Source organism: Struthio camelus, chromosome 1 (assembly GCF_040807025.1).
Source record: "Struthio camelus isolate bStrCam1 chromosome 1, bStrCam1.hap1, whole genome shotgun sequence".
Lineage (NCBI taxonomy): Eukaryota > Metazoa > Chordata > Aves > Struthioniformes > Struthionidae > Struthio > Struthio camelus.
In genome coordinates this window covers 113,821,360-113,844,931 of record NC_090942.1, presented here as the reverse complement: position 1 = coordinate 113,844,931, position 23,572 = coordinate 113,821,360, and the positions used below count along the sequence as shown (strand labels likewise).

At 39.9% G+C, this 23,572-nt stretch overlaps 1 long non-coding RNA gene across 1 annotated transcript; it reads left to right on the top strand.

The window, feature by feature from the left end:
- Window positions 1-8,074: 8,074 nt before the first annotated feature.
- On the top strand, window positions 8,075-21,242 carry LOC138061393 (uncharacterized). Its single transcript, XR_011135106.1, has 2 exons — window positions 8,075-8,399; window positions 19,659-21,242. It is a non-coding gene; the product is annotated as an uncharacterized lncRNA (long non-coding RNA).
- Window positions 21,243-23,572: the final 2,330 nt, after the last annotated feature.

Sequence of the window (23,572 nt, the reverse complement as noted above, 5' to 3'; positions counted from 1 at the left end):
CTCCAGGCTGAACAGGCCCAGCTCTCTCAGCCTTTCTTCAGAGGAGAGGTGCTCCAGTCCCCTCATCATCTTGGTAGCCCTCCGCTGGACTCTCTCCAGTAGCGCCATGTCTCTCTTGTCCTGGGGAGCCCAGAATTGGACACAGTACTCCAGGGGAGGCCTCACCTGAGGGCTCAGGGCTGAGTAGAGGAGGAGGATCACCTCCCTCAACCTGCTGGCCATGCTCTTCCTCATATATCCCAGGATCCCATTGGCCTTCTTGGCCACAAGGGCACATTGCTGGCTCATGCTCAACTTGTCCACCAGGACTCCCAGGTCCTTCTCTGTAGAGCTGCTTTCCAGCAGGTCAGCCCCCAGCCTGTACTGGTGCATGAGGTTATTCTTCCCTAGGTGCAGGACCCCATACTTGCCTTTGAAGTTCATGAGGTTCCTCTCTGCCCGTTTCTCCAACCTGTTGAGATCCTTCTGAATGGCAGCGCAGCCTTCTGGTGTGTCAGCCACTCCTCCCAGTTTAGTTTCATCAGCAAACTTGCTGAGAATGCACTCTGTCCCTTCCTTGAAGTCATCGATGAATAAGTTAAACAATATTGGACCTAGTATTGACCCCTGGGGGCACCACTAGCTACAGGCCTCTAACCAGACTCTATGCCACTGACCACAATGATACACTGAAATAGAATAGTTTCTGCTTTTTTAAATCTTGCATCAAATATACCATACTGAGAAATTTCAGTTTAATAATCTTTACTTGAAATAGTGTAGATTTGTCTTGGTATAACTAAAAAATTGCTGTGTCACATTAAATCACATTTTAAAAAGTCAGGAGTGGAGGGGAGAGTCTTTCCTTCCTCCCAAAAGTTAAAGTCTTTATGCTGTGCTTTCTGATTTTGTGTTTTTAAGTGAAAATATGGAGCTAATTGATACAGGTGAGCTAAATGAGTGACTAGCATTAATCAGCATTTAGATTTGGTTTTAAAATAAACCTGAGAATTAAATTAAAGTTCAAACTGGGCTTTTTTTTATTGCCCTCCTTATAGTGATATCTGAACTACATAGGACAGGTATTTTTAATCTTTTTTGCATAATGCTTTATTGGAATGGCCCTGAAAGGATTTTGGAACAGCTTGATAGTATGCATGAGTGAGGACTTGTCTGTCTCTGGGCATTTCGTGATTTAGGTGGACAGAAAAAAAATTAGTAGCATCATATTGCATGCATGCAAAAGTGGATCTATAAATAAACGTTCATTAGCTAATCCCTGATTATCTGTGATTGTCAGAATATGGATTATTCTCTGTATGCAAGTCTTCAAACCTAATACAGTATTAACATAACTACAAGTATGAAGTGGGAGGAGAAATACCATTGTTAATCACATCTATGGAAGTGATTCACATGCAGTCAGAAATTTCAAAATGCAGTCAGACAGGACCCAGCATTTCAGAGGTTTCCAATTAGATGGATTGGGATCTGAATTTCACAAGCTGGATAGTGAAGAGCTCTGAAAGAATTAAGTTGTGTTTCAGATTCTACTTTTCCCATGGGGAGGGGAGGGTTGGTTTTGTTTATTGCTTTTGTGGGAATTAGAAACATAGCATCTACACTTTAAGTTCTTTCGACTGCATTTGTAAATTTTTTTTTGTTATATTAATTATTTTTTTTGATACAAGCAACGTGGGGGGGTTGTTTATTTTTAGGATAGACTGATATAGTTGGGAAGGACAACCTCTTGGACACACAAGCCATGAAAACACAGAATTTTTTATGCTTTGCTCTAGATGTAATCATATCTAGGGGGAAAGTCAAGGGAAAAGAGAAGCAAGCTCCTAGTGTGTGTGCTTAAACAAAAATCTATCAATGTAGCTTCCCCTCCGTCAAGGGAAATGCTTAAGGTGCAGGGGGATCAGCATTTGCCCCAGCTGCCTGGCAGCTCTGAATTGGAGTTGCTGCTGCACGTCTCTGACTTAGGAGGTCGGGAAGATAAATGCGGCTGTATCATTGGGTCCTTTGGTTTAAAAGGTACATGTCATATGCAAATGCTTATACTATCACATTGCACACACATGAGATTTCTTTTCCTTATTACAAAGCAAAAAAAAAAAATCCTAACTTTCACTGACAAATGAATCAGGTGCAAATCTGGCATCAAATTTGGGTTATTTCTGTATATGAAATAGTGGTCCTTAAAGTATTCAGATATGAGATGTACATATATTGTGTGTGGTAAGCAGGTTTCCCTTGAGGGAAAAAGACTTGCATTTGTAAAAGTGATACTTGAAGTTATAAGCACAAATATCCTATCTTTCATTACCAAATAAAGTTCATTTTGAAAGTCTAACAGCTTAAAATTCACCAATTTTCATAGGCATATTAAGCTAATGCTTATTTAAAATGGCAGCAAGAATTGGCCAGATATGAGTGTATTTATAAAAAGGAAGAACCTTACGAAGTACTCTCTGAAAATACATAATCACTATGCATTTTATTGGAATTGATAATTTTAAGGGACAAAAGCTGAGTTCTGTTTATCAAAAGGAATATATTAGCAATCAAGATATTCAGCTGAACTGGCTCTCAAAACTTTTTTTTCCCTTATTTGCATTGCAGTGCCTAGAGACCTTAACAGTGAGAACACACCTGGATCTAAGGCTTTATAAGAAGACAGTAATTAAATGCACAAGCAGGAGCAAAATAAAAGACATCAGTATGAGCATAAAAGAGCAATACCTGAAAGTTAGATCCTTTTAAGAGTTTAATCTGTTATTTTCACACCAATTGTGCATTTTTAGGAGCTCCTCAGTAACCTCACTATAAAAATGCTCTTCTACTCTCCCTTTTTGCCATTTTGAGGACTCATGTTGGGCATGGCTATCCTGTTAACACCGGTGAACGATAATACGTGTCCTGGTTTCCATGCCAACAAGCCCTTTCAGAAAGTAGGTGTGTGGATTTGGGGGTTGTTGCTGTTGTTAATCAATCAAACCCTAAGAACAGAATTCTTTTTAAGATTTGTTTAATTAGAGATATTCCCTCCAGACAATATTTTTTAGATAATAGAACTGTTTCTGTCAAAACTGGAAGTATTAATTTTATGTAGCAAATACATAATAGATTACTGGACAATGAAATTTGTTTTGCAATTGTAAGATATTTAGATTGACTTATACATGTTTAAATATTGAGATTTAGCTTAATTTTGAGGAAAATATCAATAAAGCAAGTATTTTTTTTCCAGATTAACAGTTTGCTTGCTTTATTATTTTTTTCCTAGGATGTTTGGCTTTAACGATGAATAAATGTTACTTCTCTATTTTTTACTGGAGATAAAATGAGTGATGGGTACCTATGAAACAACAGTAAGGAAACTCTCTCTTGTAATCACATTCAAGCTTAAAATAAGACTTTATCTGTAAAGTAGGTTGAGCCATATATTTAAGAAAAATTCTACAAATAATAACCATTTTTCTAAAGTGCCTTAGAAAATCATTATGCTTCTTTCTAAAGATTAAATTCATGCAGACCAGAAGCAAATTTATTTACATATTTTCAAGAAAACCTTTATGTTTATTATCTGTGCTGTGTGAAGCAACCCTCTATTCACCTTTATTTTGCAGTGATTAAATTTGTTAGCATCTCTTGGTTTAACATTTTTCAATGATGATTTCATAAAGTTACTGTATTAAGAATGTGTGAATTAGAGGAGGCAGGAATCCAGGTAGCACTAGTTCTTTAGGTAGATTAAATTCTGCAGTAGGGTGGGAAAAACGAAGATGCTACTTAATTACTATTTTTGATTGGTAGTGTAATAATAGCACAGAAGTCAACTGTGGATCCTACTGTGAAATCAAAGGCAGAACTTCGTTGGATTTTTCTCCTCCATTTAGTTTATGTCCCGTGCAGCGGCCATCACCATAGAGTTCTGAAACCTGCAAGAAATGTCTTGCAGTTCCTGGTTTATCTACCATCTGCTTAGATGTTTATTTGAAGGACTAGTCATCCTATTTTGCTCTGTTACTGAGATTCATTTGCAAGTTGAAAGCTTGATTATGTAGGTGCATAATTCTTTTTCACAGGCCTATTCTAAGGTAGCCAGTTCTGACATCTGGTACTTGCCTGCCCAACAGTCTCCTGCATTCACTGTGCTTCCTATTCCTTAGTTGCCGTGAAAAGCTTGAGAAATGCCATTGTTTTTCTGTGAACAAAAATAGAAAAGCATAATTAACTTCTCAGTGCTTCAAATATGTGTGAATTTCCTCTTTGTCCCTGCCACATTTATCTTCTCCCTTGTACCTCTCTGTTACCTTCCTGGCTACCCTCTTCACAGTTTCACCGCCTGTTTTTCAAGGATCCAAGGCCTAGCTGTATAACCTGGGCTCCGATTTCAGAAGCATTGCTGTGCTATGAGACAGAGCCATGAGAAAATCTAAAGAAAGATAAGAAAGGTAAAATTACAGGCAGAGGTAGGATTGTTGACAGGGCAATTCTTAGCAGGTCAAGAATTCAGGAGTAAAACATAAACATGGAAAAGTGAAAAAAAAAAAAAAAACCCAAACCTAAAAGCATGAAGTGTGGTGCCTAATCCACAACTGGCAGTTAGTCAGGGTGTCAGAATCAACAGCATCGGTGGTTTTGGTGGGTGATGGCAGTTTAGCAATCCCAAACGTCCACACACTGGAGAGCAGCAGAGGCCACCCCCTCTCCTCCTCCCCGACTGAGGTCTGCTTGGTCAGCGGAGGCTCTTCAGGGATCTTTCGGGGCAGGAGGGGAGTGAGCATGCTGACACCCTAGTAGTTCAGTAAGCCCTATTGATCTTGTGTGTGGCAAGTCTGTGTGAGACAATAATTACTTTGTACCTGTAAGCTATATATATATCTTGCTTGCGACGTCTCTTTGTGCATGGCTACAGGTGCCTGAATTTAGTGATCCGAAAGGTAAGCAGTAAGGCATGTCTGCGTTGGTATGACGCATACAGTCTTTAGACACATGCAGGTAACAGTCTTTATTATCATGTGCTGGTTGGACTTGAGATAAGTACACAGCAAAAGTCATAGATACTACATGTGCATATCAATGCTACAGGCCAAGTATTTCAGGAAAAATAACTGGCTGCTATGTATGGATCATATAAGTTTGCAGTGAAGTCAGTCACTTAGAAAGTTAAGAAAAATGTGTTAGTGCATAAATGGAGACCAAAACATTCTACATATGAAATGTAAAAGTTGGTGCTAAAGGTATGCTACTGGTGCATCCAAAAGAAAAGAGGAAAAGAAACCATTGATAATACACTTGTAATATCATACCTACATGCCTGTATGCTACACTGAAGAATTGATATGGGCATCATTTTTGCATTTCTTACCTTTTGAAGTTAAGTGGCTATGCTTCAACTTTTTTCTTTCCTTTTTTATTAAAAAGGAGGACAAAAGCTGACTCTTTCGTACTGTCTCTGTCTAACGGACATGCCTGAAGGAAGATCAGATCAAATAATGTGCTACCTTTTAATTAAGTGCAGCTGATAGTAAGATGAAAAATAGCCTACCTACAAAGTAAAGAAAATGTTCAAAATATGTTATTTTCAGGGAAATATTATTTGACACTGATAAGAGTGTGTGTTTCTTAAAAATCACCTAATACCTAACAAAAGAACATTTTTGCAATCCTATGTATTTCTGCCCTGTTCTCTCACTCTGCCCTGATAACTCATAAATCCGTTTAGCTAAGCTTATCCAAATTTGATAGAAAGCTAAAAGCGTCAAAATCTTTGTAAGATTATGTGGCTCAGGAAGATTTTGTGAAGCCCTCTACAAGTGTTCTGCCTAAGAGAAGAAAAAAAAAAATCTACAGTCTAAGATCACACCAAAGCATTTACAGAAGTGAGAGAGGTGTATTTGTGAATGCCCCAACCACAAGAAAAGCTTTAATCAGTGCTTGGGGATAAAGAGGAGTCAGGAGGCTGTGAACAGACAGGCTTCGCTCATAGACAGCTGCAACTGTGTTGACTTCTTGAGATGCTTTGATGCTTGTTTTCCCAAACACAATCATGCAGCATCCCATTAACCTGTGATCAACATGCCAGGTTTCCGATTGATTTTCTCTTCTCTTGCCGCATGAAACCAGAACAGTTCCTGCAGGGTTACCAGGCCAACCCCATTATGTCATCTTTTTAGAAGGTATCAGATCTATAGAGCATCATGCCATCAGAGAGAGGTATTAAACTAACTACTGATGTTTCATTTCAGCTGCTCTTTCAGCAGCAGCAGTGTCACTGTTGTACAGCTGCACTCAATCACGTATATGGAATGGCAGAGAAACCCTAACTTAGTAGGAAGTAAGTTTTGCTAAAGCTTTTTTTTTTTTTTTTTAATTACCGATGTTGCACACAAGAAACAAGGCAACAGTACAGTCATTAGTAAATCTAATGCAAAACCCCCCGGAGTTTTTGGAACTGTCTTTCTCTGTAGAATCACAGTTTCTCAGCAGGTCTAAAATCAGACAAGGTCTTATGAGAAGATGCACTTTCCAATTCTTTACAATGTCGTCCATGTATTAGGCTAGCATTTTAAAAATACTCTCATTGTAGCTTTTAGTTTTACTCACAACAACAGCAATAACAATTAACAAATGCAAATTCAGCTCAAACCCTGAGTATTTTTAGGGTACATGCTGACTCCAGCCCAGGTCAAGATGCCACTGAGTAAAATCCTCTATTGTAATAAGTCTACCAAGACTGATTCTGGAGCAATTTCTATATAAAACTATTGGAATAACTTCAGGATTAGGAGAAACTGATTTTGTATTGATGGCACTCTTGGGCTCCTCCTATGAATTTAGGCCTGAATGATGGGGAAAGAAGTAGGAAGTAAAAAAAGTTTTCCTTCAGAGGGATCATCATTATTATTCTGAAAGTAGATGGCAATGCTGGATGACCAAGCAGAAATAGTCTTAAGTAGGAGACAAAGCAGAAATAGGTTAATGGATATAGGTAGCTTTTGCAGTCTAAATTGCATGATATAGTTTAGATCGATTTGTTACATTTTTTTTTACTTGTCACATTGCTAATTTAGTTCATTGATATGACTGGGTGGAGGGGAACTGTGTGCCAATGTCTATGTGGCTATATTCATAAAATCAATGAGATATAAAAATGAATATAAAACTAGAACTTGTCTAAGAAATTTTTCTTAGAACATTTATTGTGCTTTGTTCATTTGATCTATATGTTTTGAATACATGCGAGTAAGTTGGTTCTGCAGTTGCCCTAGTGTACTGCATACTTCATTGACTTCTGGAAGGGAAACATGGTATATAGCGTATATACTATACTATATACCACATAGCATATATGCTCTGTATATAGCACACACCTATAATGTATATAACGGTGCATGTTACAAAGCATTAATCATTGTATCCCATAGATGAAGAAAAATGGCTAAAGCCATTTCCTCTGGTTTGGAAGCCAGGAATAGCCTAACTTCTTATTTAAGAAATGCTAGTTTCATACACATTACCAGGCAGAACAGTTCCAGTAATCCTACTCAAACATTTTTTTGGCTTCCTGATATAGCAGAAAAAATAAGTACCCCGTGAAGGCAAATGCCAATTTTAAATGATAAGACTTTTAATCCTCCTAAAGAAAGATTAAATTATTGAGAAATAGTTACATGTGTCTCACCTTTTAGATGATTTTTTGCTAATCCGCTCAAGCTAAAAATATACTAGGGGATGTCAGTTTTCACTATAACCATTTTAGTTTTCTTCCTCCCCCTGCCCCGCCCTTTTTTAGTAGCAGTTTATGGACTCCAGGAGGTATTTTAATTAGAATTCAAAATCCAAGGCAACCAAACTCTAAAATAAAAAGACCATGGAGTGCAAATTACTCTGTTTATAGCTGTGCAGTGAAATAAACAATAGGGCACTTCTTTGCCAAGATGATTTTAAAAAATGATCCTGAATAGATGTTTATGCAGGCTGCACTTGTACAAAATAGTCATGCTTCTGTTTAACTACGGGTTTGTTCAAAGTCCCATTGCTTTATGTTCTTTGTGTGGTTAACCTTGAATGAGGCTTTTGTGCAGACAACAGTATTTAAGGATAGATGGCTCTTTCAGTGGGGAGACAGGTGAAAGAATAAAGCAGTGTGAACTATAATTAACTTTGGAACATGCAATATTTCACCCTCTCTAATCAAGCTAAAGACTTCAAGGAGTTTGTTAAGCAACAGCATCCTCCATAATGTTGATGCAGGGCTGCTCAGGATAAGCATAGGCTGGACAGTAGTCTTTACCCGAGAGCTCCACTGTCCAAACATGAGACGGTTTGCAACAGTCTTTTGGTAGCTGTGACTGCCACCGGTGTGCAGCAGAAGGGAACGTGCAGGGCTGTATCTGCTGGCATTTGTGAGTACCACAGTTGCGGGTGCTGATGTAGTGGGAGGGAAGGGAGTCGCAGGGGGAAGCCACACTCCCACGCCATCACTAAATAGCCTCTCCTCTTGCCTCTGTTGGAGACAGATGACTGGGCTAAATGGACCATTGCTCTGACACAGTGGGGCATTTCTTACATACTTCTCTTTCCAGATTGATCAGCTGGAGCAGACTAACAGCCAAGTAATATCTATTTTTGCTGTGGCTACTGCTATTTCCCTTGCCTTGCCTTTCCCTCCCTCCCCCCACCTCCAAATCGTATAAATTCCCCCTCCCTCTCTTCAAAAACATGCTTGAAAAAAATCATTTCTACATTAAATCATAGCTACTTACTCTGGTGGGGGGGGGGGGGGGTAGCTTTAAAAAGTGCTGAATCCAGTCTTGGGAAAGATATGCTTATCTACAGCATTAGCTAACAAACAGGTCATGCTGCTCTCCATTAGCCTGGAGTCATTCCAGGTATCTTTTTCCCAGCAACCAGCAAGCACTTATTTTTTATTATTTAGTATGTACTTATAAAGCATTCCCTTAAAACAGCTCTATCCAAACTGGCTTTCAAAAATTATATTTCCTCTACATAATAACTCTTGAGAGGAACAGGAAATTCCTTTTTGAAGGCACCATGGTGCTATCTATTGATAGGCAGGTTAATAGTTGGATTACAAAAGAAAAGGTTTTCTGTTTTGTGTGCGTGTGTTTTTTAATAAGACTTCTAATTACAGTAACTAACTGGCCATCATAGAATTGACCTTGGAGGAGGCTGTCAGCATAGATCCCCAGGAAGCATAGGTTGGCCTGCAGCTAGCCTACTCCACTCTTTATCCTGAGATAAATGAGATGAATGAGAGTGAGAGGAAGCCCAGTCTTTTCCTACTCTCCCTCCCCAAATGAAGCCGTAACTTCACATCCCTTACGATGGTTCTGTTTAGAAGGGGAGACTTCAGTTTCCCAGTACCAGGCATACCCACTCTCTTCAACTAGGCCTTTCCTTCTAGGAGAGAGGTGCTCACAATGACATGGTTATTAAGTGGTTTCTAATAGTTTTGTCTGCATTTCAGCGGATTTGCCCATGAAGAAGGCTGGATACAAAGAAGAACACACTGTACCAAGGGCATGTTTTTCTGTTAAATGGGAGTTGCACAATAACTCTCAGAATGGGAGTTCTCAGATATGCAACAACGAGCAGTGCAAAGGAACAGCTGAAGCGCTTTAGCTGTTCCACAGAGACTTTACACAAATCTGTCCTGTTGTTCATGAACAGTTCTATTTGTTTTCTTTTAATGTGACAAATAGCCAAGTCATTTGTTTATGCTCGTTTATTTTTCCACTCGCTAAAATAACACAGCACTTACTTAAAGAAGAATTTGATTTTTGGCATATGAGTCAAAGACATTGATCCAACAGGAAAAGCTGACCAGTTATTACTGCCAGTAATGTGATAGTGTCTTTTAGTGCCAGAAAATAATAGCCAGATGCTTTCAACCTTTTTCTTATTTCTGCTCTGTCATATTTGGTCACAACAAATGTGTTAATTAAGTGCATCTACCAAGATTAGGTGCCTAATGTTTAGATTCAATGTTTTAGTTTTTTGCTGCTGCATCCTGGTAATCTTAATCTCTTTGTTAGGTCTAGTTTTGTATTTTTTCCTTGTATTGCATATCATTTAGCAGATGAGGTTTTCCACACAGGAATGGTCAGGTCACAAAAGTATTAATCTAAAAGCAGGTAATTTATACTAAGGAATAATTAGCATTTTATGTGTAAATAGAACAAATTTATACATCTACAAGTCTCAAACCCAAGTATATGTAATGTTTTGCCTGGTAGTTTAAAACAGTTTCAGTACCATAGCAAGGTTCAGTATAATCTTCAACAAGGCACTATCAGGCCCTTTTAAGTAAATCACTGTGGGAATGTTTTACTTCACACTGAAGGTCAGCTCAAGGTTTTGCCAGTTCAGCTTTGCTATTCTTCATGTTATTGTCAGAGAGGCAGATCCTAGAGATTCCAGTGTGAAAAAGCACGCTTTAGCGGGGCAAAAAGCTGTATCTTAACCATCATTTATATTATGTTAGCCTTCAACTTCGGTGCATACTTTCTGTGTACAGTGCCATTTTCTATAGGGTTATATAAACATTTCAGTTATATTTGTCGATCATGCACCTTTTTAAATGTGGCTGGGCAAGTCTAATTTTTTTTTAACCTATTTGTAACTGTATATTATCTCTTGCCAAAATCTACATTTTACATACTTAATATAAGCAGGGAAAATAGCATTGCCTAGCATTACAGTTTCCAGCCTAATCTGATTATAACATGCTGCCTCAGTTGCTCGTATAGCTGCTAAACGTTGTCATGTCAGCATAAACTTATCCATGCTAGATGTCCGCTTCAGAGGATGTCCTTTCTTACCTCAAAAATCTGGGAGGCGAGAATTTTCTAGCTGGGAAGGCAGCCCACAGGGTAGGACAGGACAGGGACAGGTCTGTGGGAAGGTACAACTGAACCTACCACAAGCCTCAGACAAGGAAGGGCATGAGCCAGAGCTGTGGTGCTGGTCATGAGCTGATGGCTGGGGCACAGCTGGAGGCGGGGGGGGGGGTGCCCTGCTGAGGCATTTCACAGCTTTTTCTCACAAATTAGCTGTTTTCATCACAGTCTGATCCAAGGTTATGCAGCTGCTCTGTATCAGAGCTAGCCTTGAACACAGGCAGCTAAACCCTTGGTTTGATGGGATGGGGGGTGGTTTCACAGGTGGGGGGATTATACAAAAAGATGATTACAAGCTGGTCATGGCAAACAGAACCTACTGGTGCACTCAGAGCCCTGACATGTTCCATTTCAATGCATGCGCTGCTTCACTTGGTGCATAGACTGGATCAAACACTGTAAAAGACAGTATTCCTGGTTGCTCATTCAGTGAATCCAATCTATCCTGGGAATGAGGGGGAGGAGAAGGAAACCATGTAACGGACCATATGTGATCATCTGAGCAAAAACTGTCTGGTAATCACTAACCACAAAGGAACAAACTACTGTTGCTCTGGTAACTTTAACTCTGCCACATCAAACTTCTCAATACGTGATACTGCAAACTTAACTATATGTCCTTGTTTTCTACGCTGCCTGTAAAGTGCTGTTCATAAGGCACTTGGAAATTTTGAACAAAAATGGGGAAAAAAACAAGTTTATTCTCTCCTTGCATCATACTCTCTTGATGATCACATTTATCTGGAAACATATATCACTGTAACATCTTTACCCGCACTCACGGGAAAAGCAAATTCATGGGGCTCTTACAAGCCCTAATTCCTAGGATGGGCTTGAGACAAGCGCGACAAACAGGGACCAAATTATAACTTGAAAATCAGTAGAACGCACTAACTCTGGGCCACTGTACAGCATGTTCTCTCGCTCTCTCTCTGCCTCACAGAATCACAGGGAACCGCTGAGGCTGGCAGGCACCTCTGGAGGTCATCTAGTCCAACCCCCTGCTTAGAGCAGGGCTGCCTAGAGCAGGTTACTCAGGGCTATGTCCAGTTGGGTGTTGAATACCTGCAAGGATGGAGACGCCATAGCCTCTCCAGGCAGCCTGGTCCAGTATTTGACCACCTTCACCATAAAAAAGGGTTTCTTATCACATTTAAACAGAATTTCTGGTATTTCAGTTTGTGCCCGTTGCCTCTTGCTCTGTCACTGTGCACCACCGAGAAGAGTCTAGCTTTGTCTTCTTTAGTCTCCCCCATCAGGTATTTGTACACATTGGTAAGAACCCCCCGAGCTTTCTCTTCTCCAGGCTGAACAGTCATAGCTCTCTCAGTCTCTCCTCGTAAGTCAGGTGGTCTGATCCCTTAACCATTTTTGTGGTCTTTCACTGCACTCACTCCAGTATGTCCCTGTCTCTCTCATACTGGGGAGCCCAGATGAGGATACACCACTCCAGCCAACAGCTGACTGGTTGCGCTAACTTTAATGGTCTTTTGGCTCACTGGGGCCAAAGCTGGTCAGAGCAAGGCAATGTAAAACTTTCTTCAAGTATGGGCTCTCTGCCTAGCAGTGTTACTGGGGGGTTTTTTGCATGACCGTGTGCAAATCCCTTATCTCTCTCTGCCTCTGCCTGTTTCTTCACCTACAAAATGGAGGCAATATTGAACTTAATTGTAAAGCTTAATCTGTTTGTGTCTGAGACCCTCTACTGTTGTGTGCTGTGTGAGTAGTATCATTATTCACAACTTTTCATCCTTTTTTGAAGGATTAATCCCTTCAAAAGTCTTTGAAATGGACTGCAGAGTCTGCAGGCTTATTTAGAAAACATGGAGCCCAAAACATAAACAGAAGTGTTTTCTGCACTACGTTCTTTGCTCTCATAAAAACAAAATCGTCTGAGAGCCAGTGACATCTACTTTCTTTATCTATAGTTCAAAACAGACTTGCTGGACAAAATATCGATGAGCAAGTGTGGTGGCTGGTCACCTCTAACGTGCTGGCTTTTTTTTCTGCCTTTACAGAAGTAAATCTGCTTATGTTGCTTTGCAGGATGCATCTGATACCCTTCTTCTCTTCTCCCCCACAGCTGCTGCATAAAATTAACTCTAAATAGTCCTATCATTTTCCCTCCTTCCCTCAGATCTGACTCAACTACTTGAAATAACCAAACTGTATGCCACTTGAGTTCTCTTGTTGCCACTTGTTTCTCTTTGGATCCGGTTTTTATCTTGTGGTATGTCTTAAGCAAAGAAGTGTGCTGAAACTGGAAGCCTTAGGTTAGAATAGTGAGAGAAGAGAGAGAGAAAAAAAGCAATTTTTCAGTCCTCTACTTCAAAAATCTAGTGTAAACCTTAAATTTGGCAATTTTTTTTTTTTTCCTGAAAGCAGGGCAAGCCAGCTAGTCTAATGTGTCACTTTCCCTTTATAATCTCTGCAGAGGTACAGTGGGAAATGATTGTTGAGTCATTTGCAGAGAAAAGTGTTGAAATCCATCAAGACAGATCAGATGCACTAAAGGATGACAGTATAATTGAAAAGATGCCCTGAGAGCTGGAGTCTCTACTGTTTTAGGGCCTTTCTACCCTATTATGAAATGGAGAATGCTTTCTCATGAAAATCCTGAAACCCTCAGCAAGCAAGGATGTGAATCCACAGATACGCCTTGTGAGGATCTGTACCACCTTTGCAAACCGAGAGCCTCTAGGTGAGGTAGCTTTTGAAGCCTGCTACCTCATGCTGGCATGCTGGTTTTGTAGGTAGCTGAGCCAAGTGAATGCTTCCCCACTACCCTACCTTCCCCCTCCCTCAGTTCCTGAGCACCCAGTCTCACTCCTCAGCTGAGCTGGCCCTGCCTTTTATCAGACCATTCTGAAAGCCACTCATTAAAGGGGCAGAAAACTCACTAAAGTCTTGGCTGTGGTTCAGCTGGCTTGTAGCTGTCCTGAGGTGTGCCCAAGCCAGGCCACAGGAGGCTGCAGGTGACGTGATGGGCAGGAACAGGTAGAGTAGGTGACAGCAGTGAGTTGCTATGTTGGTGTAGCTCATCACCAAATTTCTCTGCCTGTACCATGAGGCAGACTGAGGCATGATGTGCTGTTAGTTCACACCCTACTTACTGTGCTAACTTCCCTACATAAAAGTAAGCAAAGAAGTATAATGTAAATCACATAGAGGCACATTTTACTCAATGGGTCCATGTGCATTTCCTGGCTTTTCTCCTTACCAGGAGCCTCAGGAGACATCAGCCCTGGCTTTCCCCCAGTAGTGTGCACATGTTTCACTGAATTCAGCTGCATGCTGGCAGCTCCCAGGGCATGCTGGAGCTTTTCCTTGCAAGGAATCCGTTTGGGCATATGCTTTCTCAGCTGCAAACTTAATGGCATGAGAGAAGGAAAGATTTCTGTTTTGCCCACGCACTGACCCCTTCACGAAATTATCAGCAAGATTGAAAAAGGCTGTGGAGAGACACTAATGACAAGAGTAAAGATTTATCTAATTATCATTAATTCTGAATGATGGAAGTAGCTAGCAGCAGACTTTCACATATTAGCAACATATTCAGTATCTTGCAATTCAAGACCTCTATTATTTAAGGCAACATTTCTCTATTTCTCTAAAGCAGTCTTGAGTTGTAACAGCTCTAAAACCTCACTTAGAGCGGGTGGGTTTTTGATATGATCAGCCCTGATTACATATTTGATCAATCAAATGGTGCAGCATCATGTCTGGCCTAGTTGATGTTAAGGGCTAGAATACAAAGAATTCACAGCAAGTAGCTAATGCAATATTCATGAATAAAGAGCTCACTCAGGTCAAAATTAGGCTGAACTAAATTTAGAAGACCCAAATTTAAATTTAAATTTAAAATAAATTTTTGAAAACTACGTTGGAATACATCTGCTTCCATGATTTTTTTTTTCAAGTAAGCAAAACAAATTACGACTAGCTTCTGTACCAGGATACTTTTGCATAGTCATCTATTCCTAGGAGGAACCTCTGAAGCATGAAGTCTTGTTTAGATGAAACCCAAATCAAAATTAATAGCATAGCTTTTTAGGATTTCACAATAATTTTTGGCTCTTAGTGTTCTGTTACGTATTTATTTAGTGACACATAAAAAAAAAAAGCCCAGAAAACAGCATTAAAGACAACCTATAATTAGGTTGGCTAGCTACAACGTGTCAGAATAATTCGCATGACCTGTAGTGCACTCTTTTTTTGAGGGGCTTCTTGGATGTCCACATGTGCATAGGGCTAGGTTGTGTGGGTGACTGCGTTTAGTCATGTGTTTGGCTCACTTCTAAGAGGAAATATGTTGCTATTGTGGCTATTTACTATGCTGTTTGGTCTGTTTCTTCAAAAAAAAAAAAGATGTTGAGTACCTTTCATCTTTACAAAACAATGAATATTTAAAAGACACTAGATCAAGCCAAATAACACAGGCTTAATTATTCTATTTGCCATTAGAAGGATTTCTTTACAGGCCTGAACTTACATATTCCGTAGCACTCCCTGAAGTTTTAACATGGGAAGGAATGTGCAGTGAGTGCCAGTTAAGTGAAAGAACTGAAAAACTTCAAGTGTGGAGAGTATGACAGGTTCATGTCATCATTATTAGGTTACCAATAACTATCTTCATATTAGAAAAAAGATATTACTTCATTGAAGGTTTCCATACATTTCTGTATAGACCTCAGCAGGATCATGTGAAGATGCTATGAGTCACCTTCAAATACTTTTTTGGGATAAAAGTGGAGAGGGGATATTGGAGGAGAGGGCGTGAAAGAGGAGGCTACCTCATCCATGACTGCAAAGTCAGTGGAGCTGCTGGATCACAGCAAAGGTATATTTTGCCCAGTGTCCTCTTTGCAACACTATAGGCCTCGTAAAGAAGCTGAGGACAGACATGTGATGACTCTTCCCAGAAATAGCTTCAGAGCTTCTGCCAACTTGCTGTTCTTCCTGAGCCAAAGTTGGTGTCTTTACCATAAGTGATATGAGCCATCAGGTAAAATATAGTCCAAGTTCTACCAAGCAAATAAAAAACATATACAATTTTATTCATTTTATGTAAATTGATTTTCTATTTAAGAAATTCAAAGTGATCAAAAAGAGTATTTCAAATCTAAAAGAATATGTGATTATATACATTACAAAATGTTTTGCAATTGTGTCATATGTCAGTAGTTGAAACCAAAAGCTATATCCCCAGAGCCAGCTTATGTGCATAATTTCACAGCTAAGGAGAAATGTGTAGCATAGCTCCCCATTCAGACAGTTCAACTCTGAGTGCATTTCCATGCTTCACAGAATGCTTCGCTCTGTTGGTAATACTGGCAGACTGAATTAAAATCAAATTAAAGGGTATCATATCAGGACCTTCCTAGATTCTAGTCACTCGGTTAGTACTACAGTTTGCCTCTGATTTACATCAGTTTTGCAAGCTGTCCTGACAGGTGTAACAGGATCAAGTGTGCAATTAAAACAATTTATATTCATGTATGTACACACACACACACACACACACACACACACACACACACGCACACACACACACGCACACACACTCTCTCTCTCTCTCAGCAGTTATATTTCCTATTGGTGCTATGAATATCTGACATTTTAATTCATTATTCTCCTCCTGAAATCTAGCAGAATAATTCAATACTTATAAATAAAACTGACAATAAATAAAAGCTATACCAGTCTTAGCACAGATTTCCATTATGACACTTACAAGAGACGAATGAAGTACCTCTTTTTGTAGGCTTCCTATTAATGTTAGAAAGACAAAAGCTCTCTCTGGTGGTGGATTTCAGTAATTACATTTTTCTTTTTTACCCTTTCTAGCATATTTAGCAGACTAGTATTTCAACTCCATTATGTAACTAATCCCAAAGTGTATTAATAACAGCATGATAGGAAATAAAACATATGACATTATCCTGTTTATATCGTGCAGTATATACTTGGAGCATGATCACTTGATAGACAGTGAACTGGAAACTAGGTGTAAAGGTGTGACTTCAGAAGACTCACATGTACTGACATTTATGATTGTTTCATACATGTCATTAAGCCCAAAAACTTTTAGAAGGACAGAAAATGGTTTCCAGAACCTACTCTGTGTTTCAATGACCTGCTTACTCTTACAAGTACGATTTCTTAACACAGTAAAATATATACTAGTCACATTTTCAGTCACAAGAGGAGGCTTGGAGCAGACAGCACACCTACTTTTAAATACAATTTTGACAAATATTACTTCAGAGCAGCTATCGTTCTAAATTAATTTGCCAATTCCAACAGGGAACCATAACTTCAAGGCAGTTAACCCTCTAGGAATAAGAGAGACAGAGATATCCTTAGCTTGTAAAGTTTGCTGTGATTTCTCTGAGATCAGTTTACATCAGCATCAGATTTATATTCGATAAAAATAGCATTATTGAATCTAGTAATGACATGTAAAACTACATCTTTTATCTTTTCAAGTAAGGTAATTATTTGTCTTCTTTTGTGACATGATACCAAAAAAGAACACCAAAAACCCACAGGCTTTGTTGTTTCTTTGAGTACATATAATATTTACTTGTCTGCCAACTATAGCCCAGTTATGTCTGAACACCAGAAGAAAACAGCTATTAGACAAAGTAGGCATGCTATGAGTTTCATTATTAGCTATTTATCAGCATCCACTGTAGGTTTGTCTTCAAACATTATAGTGAAACATTATATTATATGAACATAAAGGATTTCACAGAATCGCCTTATCATTTCACTGACCTATATGTACCTTCTGGTGCATACATCTAAGAAACCTAGGAGATGCAGGGGCAAAGTACAATTGGGAAATGTCCAGAGATTCATGTAATCGCTATTACGTTACCACATGCACCAGCATTTAATTACGAGATACATATTTTTTTCTTGTCTGTATAAAGAACTAACACCTGATTAAGAAAATCATATGCATAATGTCAGATGTGTGACTTCAGGAGAACCATTCATATGTGTAAATTAGTCCTTTGCTTAAGTACTTGGCTATACAGGTACCCAGACACCTTGGAATGATTTGCAGGGACAGGAAGATTTGATAAGCAAAACTATTTGCTATTAGTATAACGAATGATTGCACACGCCAATTTTCAGATGCCTTTAGCAGCTTGTGATGTGTTAGAGGATTTTTTTTCATATAAGAAAGTATATTTTATACAAATTCAGTGTCATTTGTTTCTCACGGAGACATCTATAGGTTGGCAATGTGTAGCGAGAGGAAAACTTAAGTGTTATTTATAGTTCTTCTGATATTTGTTATTAGTATTTAGTAACAATGAATTATAAGCACATCTGGGCTTACAACTCTCCTAAAACAACCAAGCACTTTGGGGCCTGTATCATAGTCCTTGTATCAGTGCTTGCTAACACATATTTTCATGTTGTCAGGGGAATAGTTCTTCTATTAAAAAGACAGATTCTGATGTTTGTTTTCTGACAAAATACTATTGATATGTTCCAGTAGAAGCCAACTGGTGAAGAATGAAAATGTAGACTGTTTGCAATATACATATTAGATAAGGAGGCTGAACCTGATTGCCCTGTAGGACAAGATCTGTAGACCCCTCCAGCACATCATTCATATACCCTCACTCGCTCCAGTTGCGGGCAGTACAAACATATGTTCCTGCGACTATGGTTCCATTGCTGTTGCTGGCACTCAGACCCCCCCCCCCCCCACACACACACAGAGTAGAGCTCCTCAAATAGGGAAATAGTTAGAAAGGAATTTAATAAGAAGATAGGACAAACTGTGCTGATCAAGGAGAGGGTATGGTCAGACAAGTGTACTGACCAGCCCCATTTACATGCAACCGACCCCTTTTTGTCTGCATATCCCTCTATTTTGCTGTGTTCCTTCCTACCCAAATCGCCTAGATCCCTCCCTTTCCTTTGGTTCCTCCCCTAAACATGTCATAATAAGTCTTGAGCAATCCTAAATGCTCTTCCCCTGCATACCATTCCCCTTGTGTCCCATACCCAAGGCAGTGACCTCCTTACTCAATGAGGGGCCTCAGAGAGCCACCCCTGTTGACTCACTCCGCTGGGTTTCACACCTGGCCCATGGGGCTGATGATCTCCTGAGACAGCCCCGGAGGAGCCAGGCAGGGTGCCCATTCCTCAGCAGGTAATGTGGGTTCCCCGCCTGCTGTTCTGCCTCCACTCTCCTCTGTGCTTGTGGAGACGAGCCCCTGTGGACTGAGTGCTCTCCTGTGATGGGCCTGACAGTAGCTGGGCAGGGTATTATTCAGGTTTCCCGCCTGCTGTTGTTTCTCTCTGCAATCCTTTGTGTGTGTGTGTGGAGATGAGCTTATTGCTACATAACCTAACAATATGCATTCATAAATATACCTGCACCTTTTTGTCACAGCTTCAGTGGATAAAGAGTGTTTTAGCAAAAGTTTTGAACAGGAAAAGCAGAACACATATACGGTGTGGCTGCTAATATTTTCTTATTTTAAAAAAGAACTTCTCCAGCTGATTTAATGCATTTTGCCAAATTTGACCTCATTCCATCTCAACAGTTTGGAGGTGTAAGTCTCCCTGGTCTCCCTGTCACTTTTCATATCATTTTGTTCATTGCTGAAAATGGTGTCTCACCTAGGACAGTACACACTAGGGAAAGAATTGTTCTGCTTGTTTCCAGAGTGGCTTTAAAAGTAATTGCGATCTTGCCTTCTTCTCATTTAGTTCTAGCACGCTGCAGAGGCCAAAGAAGAGATTCACGCCAATAATACGAGGGAGAATACCTCTGACAGTCTGAATTTGGGAACTGAAGCAAAAGCAACTGGCTGAACTTCATCTGGACTAAGGAACAGGCTTCCCAGGGCTTATTCAGGCTTGCCCTGAACATAGGAATGATTATGCAAATTGTTTTTTAATCAGTGGGGTAGGGATTCAGCCACGAGTCGTGCAGCCATCACTGTCCAGGAACCTCACAAAGTTCAGCAGAGGCAAGTGCAGGGTCCTGCACCTGAGGAGGAATAACCCCATGCCCCAGGACAGGCTGGGGGCTGACCTGCTGGAAAGTAGCTCTGCAGAGAAGGACCTGGGAGTGCTGGGGGACAACAAGTTAAGCATGAGCCAGCAATGTGCTCTTGTGGCCAAGAAGGCCAATGGGATCCTGGGGTGCATGAAGCAGAGTGTTGCCAGCAGGTGGAGGGAGGTGATCCTCCTCCTCTCCTCAGCCCTGGGGAGGCCTCACCTGGAGCCAGTTCTGGGCTCCCCAGGACAAGAGAGACATGGCGCTACTGGAGAGAGTCCAGCGGAGGGCTACCAAGATGATGAGGGGACTGGAGCATCTCTCCTCTGAAGAAAGGCTGAGAGAGCTGGGCCTGTTCAGCCTGGAGAAGAGAAGACTGAGAGGTGATCTCATCAATGTGTACAAGCATCTGAAGGGGGGGTGTCAAGAGGATGGGGCCAGCCTCTTCTCCGTGGTGCCCAGCGACAGGACAAGAGGCAACGGGCACAAACTGAAACACAGGAAGTTCCGTCAGAACATGCGGGAAAAGTTCTTTCCTGTGAGGGTGACAGAGCACTGGGACAGCTTGCCCAGAGAGGTGGTGGAGTCTCCATCCTTGGAGATATTCAGAACCCGTCTGAATGCGATCCTGTGCAATATGCTCTAGAGGACCCTGCTTGAGCAGGGCGGGTTGGACTAGACCATCTCCAGAGGTCCCTTCCAACCTCAACCATTCTGTGATTCTGTGATGTATCTATTTTATAGACACAAATACTGTCAAAATACTGTTAATTAGCATATGAAAATCCATTTGACTGAATCACATTTAAATTAAAAAAAAAATCAAGCAATGACTTAGCTCTTTTTGGAGCTGTCAGCTGGATTATACAAAGTGCCTGCTTCACTGGGCAAATAATCCAAGGTGATCCTCTTTGGAAATCATAAATCCACCATCTGATCTGCACTGGGAATGTCTTCTGCTGCAAATTACTTTATTTTTTGCTGCACACACTTTGATCTCCAGAAACCAACAGACAGCACAATCTTTCCTCTTTTTACCTACTGGCTTTCAATTCTGTCAATCATTTCAAGTAATGCCTAGGTATACGTTCTCTTTTTTCACTCATACAGCTATAGCTCCTGGAAGAATGCTGAGATGGTGAATGCATTGAACTTTCCTACCGGAAGTCTGGTATGGGGTTGTCATTCTGTTACAGGATTCTTTTTGATCTTTCATATCTCTTTTAATCAATCTGTAGCTCAATTCCTCATTTGTAAAATAAAGACAACAGTCTGCCCTTTCCTTCCTCTCCCATCATTTGGTTGTCTTACTGTTCAGACTATAAAGACTACATGGTAGGGCTGCTTTCTTACTGTTTGCCTGTAGTATCTGACAGAGTGGGGCCACCCTGTGCTTTGGAACATTTAGGCTCTACCGTACGATAAATACAGTAACTGCATAATTATTTGACAATTGTAAGGTTAAGAATGTTTAATGGTTTAGCTAAATTAGTGTATGAAAGAACAGTAATTTGTTTCTGTTTTATCACACTCCTATTCCTTACCTACATCAAAAAGGGTAACAATATGGCAACTATGTGTGTGTTTGTGTGTGTGTGGAGTTTAAAATGCTGTGTGTCTGTATGCAAACAGTACAGTATACATTTTTTTTTAACTTCTAATATATCTATTTCTTATTTTTAATTATATGTCCCTCCAATAAATTGCCCTTTCATTAAATGTAGCAGTTAGAGACTAAAAAAATATCAAATATTGTGAGATACTGTAAGATTTCAAAATCAAGCACTTTCTTCATATTTTATGTGCTTTTTCGTGATCAGGAACATATAACACTGAAATAAATAAGTATGTAGGAAAGTTTAAGTATGTGGTTAGACCTTCTTCTCTTCAGTTACATAAATTAAGTTAACAATAACTAAGTCCATACGATAAATCAGGGCTACAAATATAGAATAAGGGAGATAAAAGGAAAGAAATATTTTCAGATTTCAGAAAATGTTTAGTTCATGGCTATAAAACTGCCATACATAGCACAGAACATGGAGGCTGGTCTCTGCTTGAGTTTCTGGGTGGTGTACAGTAATAGTATAAAAAGTCATTACTAATTGTCTTGAGGCTAATTTTATAAAGCCTGACAGATTTCTTACATGGCTATATGATACAGCTGGTGGAACTGAATATAGGCAAGATGCTGTTAGCTGCACTTCTCTCTCCAGTGTCTGCCAAAATATGTTTATGTCAATGGATATTCACTACAACATCTTCCAAACAGCAATAGCATCTAAATGCGTATAATATAAATATAAAAGAATATAAACCAGCTTCAGATTTCAAGTTCTACTTCTCCTCCAGTGAAACTGAATGAAACTGATGTTTTCATAATGTATTCAAGTTAGATCTCAAAACTTGATCAACACAGATTTCCGCAGGCAGCTATAGTACATCTCTTGCATTGCTTTTAATGAAGCTGCAGTTTTCATTCTTAGCTGCCTCTTGTTGCCTAAGCAATAATAGTTTAGATTTGCCTTTCTTTATTATTCAATCCCACTTGATCAAATTAAATGAAAAACAAAAATCAGCATTGAAAAATGTGATGCCTTTCTAGCCCTATCTCCCTTTGATTCAACACTCACTCTGTCCACAGCTGTGCCCTGATAGACTTACAAAAGAAATGAAATGGGTACTTGAGGCACAAAGGATGTTGAGATAGGTTTATGGGCACAGAGTTTCATTAGCATTGATCTGTAGCTTATGGCATATAGGGATTCTAACAATGAAAGCTACTTTACGAGGAAGATAAAAAAACAGAGGAGAGAGAGAGGGTGAAAAAAAGAAAGAGAGAGGAAAGGGAAGAGGGAAAATCCTCTTCCCAGTAGTCAGTAGAGAGAGCAGAAACAGAGTCTGGGAGGCTTGGGATATTCTCTGGAGTGCAGCAGGTGGAAGATGATGGAGAGGGTGGTTTTTTGCCATGTTTTTCCCCAGGGACTGTATACTTTTCATCAAGACCCGCTCAAACTCCCCAATGATTGTTCCCATTGATGGTGCTATTCACACTGATTGGAGTATGCTAATTGGGTGCAAACGTTGCACATTAGTTGTTACACTCCGGTACACACATATTGTTGAATAATATTTATTAAATATTCAAATGATTGTTACCTATTGTGTTGTGCACTGCATTTATTTTTCTCTAATATGAACAAAAATCTACAAAACAAGTGGTAAGGCAAGGAGGGGGCAAAAGGGGTGATTTTCACTTCAGCAGTAATTACTTCCCATGAGAACCCACCATGCAAGTATGCAGGTACAAGGCTGTGAGACCAACAACGGCAGCCCAATAAAGGGCAAATAGGAACAGGAAGGCTCTGTAAAACTTTCACTCTGAGAGAGTTGCAAATTGCAAGCCTCTGGCACTACTAGGGCTAAGGCTCTGTGCAGCAATTTCTACAAATTGGCATTAGGTAAATCTCGACTGGCTACTGTCTGTTCTAAGTGGTACCAATATCTGAATATGTAAGTGGCTAACAAGTGGTCCTAATTAAGATCACTTTCCATCTGTGACAAATCCAGAGTCATTTGACATATGACCTTTATTTCGTAAAAAACAGTCACACACCTGACA